This window comes from Saimiri boliviensis, chromosome 5, assembly GCF_048565385.1.
Source record: "Saimiri boliviensis isolate mSaiBol1 chromosome 5, mSaiBol1.pri, whole genome shotgun sequence".
Taxonomy (NCBI): domain Eukaryota; kingdom Metazoa; phylum Chordata; class Mammalia; order Primates; family Cebidae; genus Saimiri; species Saimiri boliviensis.
Window position 1 is genome coordinate 17,776,503 of NC_133453.1, and position 10,815 is coordinate 17,787,317.

The following is a 10,815-nucleotide window of genomic DNA, read 5'->3' on the forward strand; positions in this document are numbered from 1 at the left end:
GCACAGCTTCTGCCTCTGCCCAGTCCTGCTTCCCTCTCTTCCATCATGACCAATCCCAGAGATCAATTCCCAAAAATCTTTGTGCAGGCAAAGTCTATCTCTAGGAATAGCATCTTTTATCATTTTGGTATATGTTTCTGTGTCAGTCCATGTTCATACTGCTATAAAGATAATTTGTAAAGGAAAGAGGTTTAACTGACTCACAGTTCAGCAGGGCTGGGGAGGCCTCAGAAAACTTACATGGTAGAAGGCTAAGGGGGAGGCAAAGCACCTTCTTCATGAGGTAGCAGGAAGGAGAAGTGCCAAGTGAAGGAGAAAGTGCCCTTTGTAAAACCATTAGATCTTGTGAGAACTCACTCTCTATCAGGAGAACGGCACCAGGGAAACCACCCTATGACCTCATTACCTCCACCTGCTCTCTCCCTTGACACATGCAGATTATGGGGATTGTAATTCAAGATGAGATCTGGGTAGGGACACAAAGCCTAACCATGTCACTCTCCCCATGTTTATTTTGCCAAATTGGGATCAAACTCAATATATGCATTTTGTAATATCTTTTTTTATTTATATTTTGAGCCTTTTAATTTTGTTGAATTTATTTTAAAGTACATGTTGTTTAGTAATTTCATCATTTTCAATAAATGGATGTGTCATAATTTATTTAACTACTCTCAAACTATTCAATATTTATGTTGTTTCCAATTTTTCCATATCCTACATAATACCATGATGGCCTCAAACAGCTTTATAAATCTTTGACCACTTAAGCTTATTTAATGAGATTATATCCTCAGAAGAGGATTTACTGAGTCCAAGAATATAAACTCTGTCAAGAAACTCAATATACATTGCTAAATTGCTTTTCAGATATGGTTAAGATATTATGTTTTAATGGATTTATATATCTACCACTATTTAGGATAGTACCAATCTTATTTTCTTGCCAGAATCGAATATTTGTCATTATCCTTAATTTAGCTTGGGCATTGCTCTTTAACCAACTTGCTGCTTGTGGGTTGAAGTCTAAAATTAGCCTTTTCATTAGACTGTACCTTCTCTTCCAAGATTCAGGCTTTGCCACCTCACCATTTCAGTACTTTGATGTAGGCCAATGCTATAAAATCTGTACATCAATGCCATGCTAAGCACTTCCCCTTACTTTGAACTAGAGTTATTTTTGGAGACTCTGATTATTAATTTCTTTTTTTATACTTCCTGAATTAAAAAAAAACATGATGACTAATTTCTTTTTTTTTTTTCATATGCTCTAATTCAAGCCCAGGTTACTAATTTCTTGATCTTATTAATCTCTGTATTTTCCCTAGCACCAAATATGAGTCCTTGTATATAACATGTGTGCAATAAAAGTACCTTGTAACATAATTCATTGTCTGTGGTCATTCATCAGCTTATAAACTGTGAGGCAGGGAATCAGCAGTGCAAATCACTTAAGTATTCACTTAACTACTCATCTTCCTACATTGTAGATGCAATAGTCTTCTACAGAGCAACTGTGAACCAATTTTGATGAACAAGTCCTTCGATGCTAATGTATTTTGTTTTGGAATTTTGGTGCAGAGCTCAATTGACCCTTAGTGCTTAAAGAGTTCAAAGCAGAAGTCACAAAGAATATAATTTTCTCATTTACTTTTTAATCTTAATATATGTATTTCTACAAATATATGTTCCTAGAGCTATAGTCTTAGGCTTATATATTAACAGTAATTAATATATAACATAGCAAAGTATCTCTAATGATATTTCTTTACCAATGAAGTAAAATCTATTTTGGGCAACAGAAGTTGGTGGTTATTATTAATAATTAATCTGAATAATGAGTTAACCAAATTTTGGTGACTGTTTTGTTCAGTTCACATGGAACTGTATTTTAAGTAGCTTAGACCAGATTCTCTCTCCATGCATTTCTATCAAGGGGAAAATCCAAAAATCTGTTCTGTTTTAGAGAACATAAAATTGCAATTTCCCATTCTGACTCAGATCTCTCGTTTCTATTCACTTACTGAGTTGTTTATAGAAAATACATGTTAGCTAAAATCAATGAAGCAACTCTAAAATTCCTAAACAATATGCTGGTGCAAAATAATTAACTTGAGAGCGCTAATGTTTCAGTGGGTAAGCAGGCCAATTTTCTTATCCAACACTCAAAAACTCTAAAATGTTGGGTAGTAGGCATTCATTTTTGAAAGGCAGTGTTGGATCCAGGGTATTTTTACTGAACAATTTACCAGTGGTTATATGGCAGTAAAATTAATTTATAGGGCAAGAATTTTCTATTCCCTCCAGTTCACAACGTAAAACTGCAGTGGGCCATTTTGTGATAAATTTAAGATGGTAGGAGTTTAAGAGCAAGGTGCAAGTGAGGTAACTCAAGGATAGGAATAATTTTCTCAAAGTTACTGCCGGGAGTCTGCAAGCACCAAGATTAAACGCCTCTGCTATAAACCCCTCAAGGCTCTCTTTCTTGATTTCCATGCAAATAGGAGCAGGCAAGAGAGAAATGAGTTGCCTCCAATAATCAAAACAAATCAACGTGCTAATAAGAGTAAGAGCAGAAAACATAGACAGCATCTCCATCTCAGGAATGTAATGGATGTCATCACAAAATCAAAATACGATTGCACTTTATTAATCTAGAGCCATCAGTAAAAATATTCCAATAGTAGCTACCTGCAATTTAGTTAGATAAGTCTTAATGCTTCCACCTCTTTCAAAGAGAGGTAGAGAACAAATCCAAGACTGTATGATGAATGCTCATATATTTCTTCACATTGGTGAGATTTAAGAAAGATGCTTAACATGAGAATGTGACATGATTATAGAATGTAAATTGACTTGCTGTTAGGATTCGACAAGTAGGTAAAAGCTTGTACAGGCACCAGTACAAACCAATGTAGTGTCTTATGAGGGATACGCCTAACCATAAAATAATGGATTAAAAGGCTGAACTATTCCTTAAAGCTCTAGCAATTAAGGGATAAATGCTGGCTCATGTCATGTGTTCACAATATTACTCGAACACACAATAAATACAACTTTTTAATTTAATTGTTATCTTAAAGCATGGCAAAGTCTTTTCAGAGTATATTATGTCAGAGCATCTAAACAAACTTGTGTTAGTGGAAATTAGTGGGTAATCAGGGCTACATTATTAACACTAGGTGATTTTCTTTTTCTTTCTTTCTTTCTTTTTTCTTTCTTTCTTACTTTTTTTTTTTTTTTTCTTTTTTTGACATGGAGTCTCACTCTGTCATCCAGGCTGGAGTGCAGTGGCGTGATCTTGGCTCACTGCCACCTCCGCGTCCGAGGTTGAAGCAATTTTTCTGCCTCAGCCTCCCAAGTAGCTGAAATTATAGGCGCCTGCCACCATGTCCAGCTAATTTTTGTATTTTTAATAGAGACGGGGTTTCGCCATGTTAGCCAGGCTGGTCTTGAACTCCTGACAGGTGATCCACCCACCTCAGCCTCTCAAAGTGCTAGGATTACAGGTATTAGCCACTGTGCCTGATCCCGGTGATTTTTAAACACTACTACTGCTTTAAAAAAAAGTTTGTGTCAGTTCATGTGTTTTTAAGTATAGGGTAGAACCAAATAGAAATAGGGATTAAAAAAAAAAAAACTCTCTTTACTTTTAACCTATTGGCATTGCAATAGGTATCCACCATTTGCCTGGAAAGAGAGGGAAAAATTATAGAGGCAGAGAAACCTCTCATTTACCATCAGTCTTTAGAGAGAAAGCATTTGGATTGCTACAAAAATAATGTAAATTATATTAGATACAACAATCACTGAGGCTCAATCTTTTAAGAAATCCGGTGTGCTTCTCTAAAACATCAGGATTTTCACTCTGATTGGTAGCCAAAATTTAGTTTTGTAATTCGTTTGTCTAAATGTTTCTAAACTCTGCATTACACACACATTTGTACATACATGTTCCGGGGAATGAGAACAGAGATTGGAGAGAAGAGACTTAAGTGTGGGGAGATGCCTTTGGGGCCCTCAATTGTCAGTTGAAAACATTCTACTTGACCTCCAGGGAGACCTGGAAAGTTGGAGCATTCACGACTTGGAATTTGATAAGATACATGTTGTGGTAAGCAGGACAATTACCCCTAACCCCAAAGTTTTCTATGTCCTAATTCTTGGAACCTATAAATATATTAGGATACAGGGAAAAGGAAAATTAAAGTTCCAAATAAAATTAGAGTTGCTGATCAGCTGATCTTCGAAAGGGAGATTATCCCAGATTATCCAGTTAGGCCCAATGGAATCACAAATTTTCTTAAATGAAGAAGAGGAGGCAGAGGTGTCAGAGTCAGAGAAGTGAGATCAGAGTACCGCAGTGTACAAGGTACTAAGCCCTCACTGCTCACCTTGAAGATAGAGGGAAGGAGCCAGAGCCAAGGAGTGAAGGCAGCCTTTGGAAGCTAAAAAAGGAAAGAAAACTGATTCTCTACCGAAGCCTCTGGAAAAGAACGCAGTCCTGCTGATGGACTGATTTTGGCCAAGTGACAGCTGTGTCAGATTTCTGACAAACAAAATGGCAGGATGATAAATTTATACTAAGTCACTAAGTTTGTGCTAACTTGTTATGGCAGCAACAGAAAATTAAAATGAATAGATTGGGGTGCTGCTGGAACACGTGTCTACAAATGCGGAAGCGGCTTTGGAACTGGACAGCAGGAAGAGTCTGGAAAAATTTTGAGGAGGATGATAGAAAATGCCTAGATTGCCTTAAACAAACTAAATATGAGTCTAAATGTCAATTATTCTGCTAGTGAAGGTGTGGAAGGAGGCAAGGTGCGTGCTACCGAAAACTGGAACAAAGGGGATTCTTGCATAGTGGCTGGAAAGTTAGCAGAATTGTGTCTTACAGGTGTGTGGAAAACAGAATTTATAAAAGATGAAATTGGACATTTGGCTAAGGAAATTCCAAACAGTGCATTGAAGATGTGGCCTTGTGACTTTCTGCAGCCTCCAGTAAAATGCAAGAGGACCCCAGTGTGTCTCGCCCTCCTCCCTGTGTTCACATAATTTCACTATTCAGTTCTCACTTATAAGTGAGAACACATAGTACTACATCAGTTTGCTGAGGATAACGGCTTCCAGCTCCATGTACGTCCCTGCAAAGGACATGATCTCATTCCTTTTTATGGCTGCATAATTTTTCATGGTGTATACGTACCAGTCTATCATTGATGCGCATTTGGGTTGTTGGGGTGCGTGGGGGAGGGAGAGCATTAGAAAAAATAGCTAATGCATGCTGGGCTTAATACCTAGGTGATGGGTTGATAGGTGCAGCAAACCATCATGCATGTTTACCTATGTAACAAACCTGCACATCCTGCACATGTACCTCAGAACTTAAAATAAAAATAAATTTTTTTTTAAATGTAAGAGGAAAAAAGTACAGAGAAAAGAACTGTTAAACAGAGAAACAAGGATTGAAGTTCCTGAAATTCTGAGCCTATTCATATAGCAAAAAGTCAGAATGTTCAGTCACAAAAAAAGCTATTTGAAGAGATTAAATGTATGACTTACTTATCTCCTCAGGCATCTCAGCAGAAGTTAAAAACAGAGATGGAATTATCTAAGTAAGATCTGTAGCGAAGCCTCTCATCTAATGATGTGAATCCCTGTGATATACACAGGAAGCCCACAAGTTTCTCAAGGATTTTCTATCAGTAGGAACGCAGCTTAGACTTAAAAATACAGACAGCATATAAAATAAAAGTGGATAACCGAGAGAGAAGGAAGAGGCAATTCACTAGCTTGACAATAAGCCAGAAACATTGGAGCAGATGTTAGTTTATAATAGAATTAACCAGAAAAAGTCCTTTTATTTCTTCCTGCAAGAATTGAAAGAATTAAAGACTCTTGCAAGTAGAAAGTCCTAGTAGGTAATAAGAGTTCAGACCTATTCACAAAAACTTAAGACACTAGTGGGGACAAAAGAGAAAAGTAAGTTGGTAAATGTTTGGATGATTGTATATTGATGCTATTTAACATAGTAGCAATTATGCAACAATTCCTTTGGTAAGATGTATATAAAAGTTTTCATATACATCTTTTTTAGTTTTTGTAGTTTGACTTTTTAGTTTGACTAGTATTACAACATTGTATCTTAAAACAGACCATCCTGAGATGGTACTCCTCTGTAATAAGTTTAATATGTGACAACCTAAAGTGATAAAAATGTGTACAGATTGACTAAAGCTGTGATGACTTTATATTGCTAAATCCTTCAATTGATAGAAAGACAGTCTTCATTTAAAAGAACAGTGGAGGGCAATTCTTTCAAATAGTTCTGCTTATTTAACCTTTCCACTTTTACCTCTTAAATTGCTAATATAAAAATTGCTAACATTGGAAGGATTTATTATATTCCAAGTTCCATACCTTATGCTGCCTACATAAATTATTTCAGACATTTTCCACAAGACACAATAAGGAATATATCTTTGCCAACCCTATTTCTCAGGTGAGGAAATTGAAGTGCAAAGAATTGAACTAATTTGCCAAGTAGTAGGTTGAAAATTAGGGATTTAAATTAAGCTCTACAGGACTCTGGAAATACAGCTGTTAGTCACAACGTTATCCCTTTTAAGTATCTGAAAATTAACAGCTTGTATTCAAAGCTCTCTGATAAAACTGGAGAGAACCATGCCATTCCAAAGCACAGATTCTTCAATATAGTAAATAGGTATAGCATCTTCCTATAATTCTCCTGTCTGAGTTTAGGGAGATAAAACAGAATGCAATAGAAAATGCTCTGTCTACATTGAGATAATTGCCCATGCACCTTCAGAAAGGAATAGCAGGCCTCACTAATATTTATTACATACATATTACGACCCCAATATTGGGCCAAGTGCCTTCCATACTTTGTCTTGTTTAATCCTCACACTTCAGAGAGCCTGTTTTACAAGGGGAAGAAACTGAGGCCTAGAATGCTTACCAATTGGCTTAAGGCCACACAGCTAGTGACTGGTTCTGAGCCAAGGCTCTAGAGCCATCCTGAGACCACTGTGATTTCCAGATTAGGTGTAACTATTTTCTTTTTCTTTTGGCATGCAAAAAAAAAATACGCCAAGTTAAATAATCTATTTATTTTGGATTCTGTTTAAATAAATGTTGAGTGGGATTCAGGAGGGAAAAAAGTCATTGCACAGTATGGAGAGGGCATGAATGTTTTGTGCCTGAAAGACCCTCTGGCAGCTCAAGACAAGTTCTAGAGTGTTCCTGATGGACTATTCCAACGTTGAATACACCATTCACAATGTTGAATGTTATCCTCACCTCATTTGTCTGAAGCACCTGAAAATTCATCTGGGACAGGTTTCCCCTCATCTATTTTCAACACATTAGTACTGCTGTCTCCCCAGTCTGCTGTCTCAAACTGCAGCTGGCGCCTTGCGTCTGTGTGGGTCCCTGAGTCATAAAGACTGGGTACTTAGCAACTAGATCTGATAAGCACAGGATGTTCCATCTTTAATGGATGATTTACAGTTTGAGTTTGGCCTTCCGTATCATTTGCTAACATTTTAGACTGTAAACTGATCTAAAAACAGTTTAGATCAGGGAATAGACAGGAAATCATCTCTAATCATGGTCTAACTGACAAATATTGTGCTCTGAAATTCACCCTAACATTTCAATATGTTCTTTTTTCCCCTTTTTAGTACTGATAGTAACTTTAGCTGTATAATAACAAATTTTAGAGGTTGACTCAATATTTCCCTGATCTAATTTTCTTCTTCATGTTGAGGGAAAGAAGAAATGATTTGTTGCTGAAAAATACTAATAGCTACCAACTGGTTTCTTGACATTTGAGCAAGCTTAGAAACCCATCAATAGTACATTATGAATTAAGACCAGTTCAGATAATTTCACAACCACATCAATCATTGAATATTATTGATAAGCTGCAAAGGGAAAAAGACTGATAATGTTGTTCAGTATCCCTCCCAGTCTCCCACCTGAAGAATAGGAATTTTCGTTAGCTTAAATACGACTGATGTGCACTCATGAGATGAGATATCTTGGGAAAATGTCAATATTCATCAAAACTAGCCTGTTGAAAAAGATGATATCTCACAATTCATAGACAAGTTGGACACTTTCCTATGTAGTATAATATAACTGATGCCTTAAGAAAGATTTCTGTCCTAAATTTCTTTGCTGCAGTTTTGATCACAATGTATGTGTTTCTCACATTTAATATTCCTTTGATATAGAAGAAAATATCTGACAGGGGTAATATCTGTGGTCATGTAAGCATAAATACCTGGGCAGAGGAGGTTTTCAAGGGAAAAGATCCACAACTGCTAAGAGAATCACGAGAGGCAACACAAAGGAAAGTGAGTGTGGGAGCGGAGCCAGAGATTAACACGAGATCAATTGCCAAGTGGGGGCAGGAGAAGGACTGAGTCAGGGCAGGAAATGAAGACAGAGGTGCAATGGAGGAAGAGAGAGGCAGAAGCCAAGGGTTTTGGAAGAGACATAAGACAAGCTGGCAACATCAACAGAATCTATACAACTACTGTGGACAAGTTGGCAGTATGTATCCAGAAGTTAAACTTTATAATTCTAATTAAAAAAATTGATTCCAACGAAATAATTCTAACTACAGAAAATTCACACCACTACATTGATAATACCAAAAACTTGCCCACCACCAAGCTATCCAACCACAAGCTAGTCATTGAATAAACTGTGTCTATCTTCATCATTAAAGCCTACAATACTTTGAAAATGACGTTTCAAAGAATAGATAACAAAAAATGTTTATGATATAAGATCGAGTTAAAGAAGCAAAATATAAAACTGAATACATAAAGTAATTGTTATTACAAAAATACATATGCATGTTGACGGAGCGCAAGTCAGACTGTTTTAAGTACGTGTGTTTGGTGATGGAGGCTACAGGAAATTAACACTTTTCCCACTCCATCTATTATTTCTTTTGACAATATATTTTCAAATGCTCTTTAATATGCCAGTATTGTTTTTGTCATGAGAATTATTTCTTAAGTAGCAACATCACTGTGATCCCAAGGTAAATCCCAACGCTAGCTAGGTATGTATTTATTTTCTCTGAAAGTCTTGGCTTTAATCGAAGTCAACAGTCCTAGAGAGAAGAAGGATCTCTTGGATTGAGGATTTAGGATTAACTCTTCTCCTTTAGCAGAGTCTCTAAATAGAATAAAAAATTTATTACTAACATAGGAAAAAGAACACATTGGGCACATTATATCAGATCAATTTAGTTGTGTTCTTTCAGATGAAAACTATAAATATATATGAGTTTTGGTGGGAATTGCAATATCTTTAAAATAATTATTCAAAGTTTGCCAAAAATTTAGCCAGAAAGGTAGGCCCTGTTCTAAGGGTGACATGGGGACACTTGAATCATCTGTCATCTTGAAAGCCCAATACTGGCTGGTCTTGATAGTAAGCAGATGAACAGTTATTGTTACCATAATTGGATTTTGTTAGGATAGGAGACAGAAATAGAGATGAATCTATTTTCTTCTCTTAGAGATTTGACATTTTAAAATATATCCCTGCCAGTGGAGAATTTGGTGAAGGCTGCTCTTTTATAGTGGAAATCTTAAAGAAAAACATGTTGCATGATGCTTCGTGTGAGGGTACCAGCCTATTTAAATGAGGATAAGGTATTATTTTAATACCTTAGACTATAAGGAGCCTTGGAGAATTTGACACTTCAGAGGAAAAGCATTTACATTTGTAAATTAAGTTGATTGAACCGTCATTGACATGGAAGGCAGCAATGAGTGAGTGTGACCAACTTTGGAGTTAAATAAAACTGGGTTTGAATCCTTTATCCAATGTATATTATCCATATGCAAACAAATCCAAACATATTAAACCTCTTTGAACCTAACTTTGTTTATAGAAAGTAAATGATGATAATGAAAATAAAAATGACCAGGCACTATGTCGAACAGTTTATGTTATCTCATTTAATTCTTACATTGACTCCATGAGGAAAGTACTATTAGGAAGAAACAAAATTATGTATGTATATAAAACATCTGGCACATACAGATGGGCACATTAAGTTTAACCCACTTCCCTTAGCAGTAAGATTCACAATCCTGGACCACAACCTACTAAATCATGAATAGTGAGTCACAGTGCATAGCTTTGGCTGTTTTTTACCCTTCTGGACAAACTTGGATAATTTTGGCTTACTAAAAGCAGATCCCGAGACAAGGATATAAGTGCAAGCTTATTTGAGGAGTGGAGAAGTGAGAAAGGGAAAGAAGAAAAGTCAACAGAGGGTGTCTTCGTAAGTGGGTTACTGCTTTGGACATTTGGGCCTCAGTCCTACTGGGGATCTTCTATGAGACTGTGTACAAAATAGCTCAAAATTTATTTCTAGGAGACCACAGAGCTAGAAAACTTGTCACTGCTTGAGGGGCACCCATGGGGCATTATTTTTTCTCGCTTCTGTCTACCCCATGTTCATTTTGGCTGAGCAAGATCCTACATCCAGAAAGGGACCAATCTAGTAACCTATGAGGTGAGCAGAGGAGAAGCTGACTGCTTCTGCTGTCACTATACAACACTTGCAGTAACAACAGAATGTCAAGTTTACTCTGGAAATAAAGGGTCACCAAACTGCAACAATTGTACACTTTCTTCATTTGAGAAGCTCCTGTTCGTAAACGTTTGTGCACATTTGCCTAGACCCAGCTGAAATCACACCACGTCTTTGCATATAAATTAGCCATAGACACACAAAGGGACCATTTAACAGATTATTTG

General features: G+C 36.6%; 1 long non-coding RNA gene across 1 annotated transcript in view; it reads right to left on the reverse strand.

Moving 5' to 3' along the window:
• The window catches only part of LOC141584447 (uncharacterized), a 41,556-nt gene extending 34,122 nt beyond the window's left edge, over window positions 1-7,434 (reverse strand). Inside the window, exon 1 of the long non-coding RNA XR_012517500.1 lies at window positions 7,321-7,434. This is a non-coding gene — a long non-coding RNA (uncharacterized LOC141584447). The remainder of the gene's footprint in view (window positions 1-7,320) is intronic.
• Window positions 7,435-10,815: the final 3,381 nt, after the last annotated feature.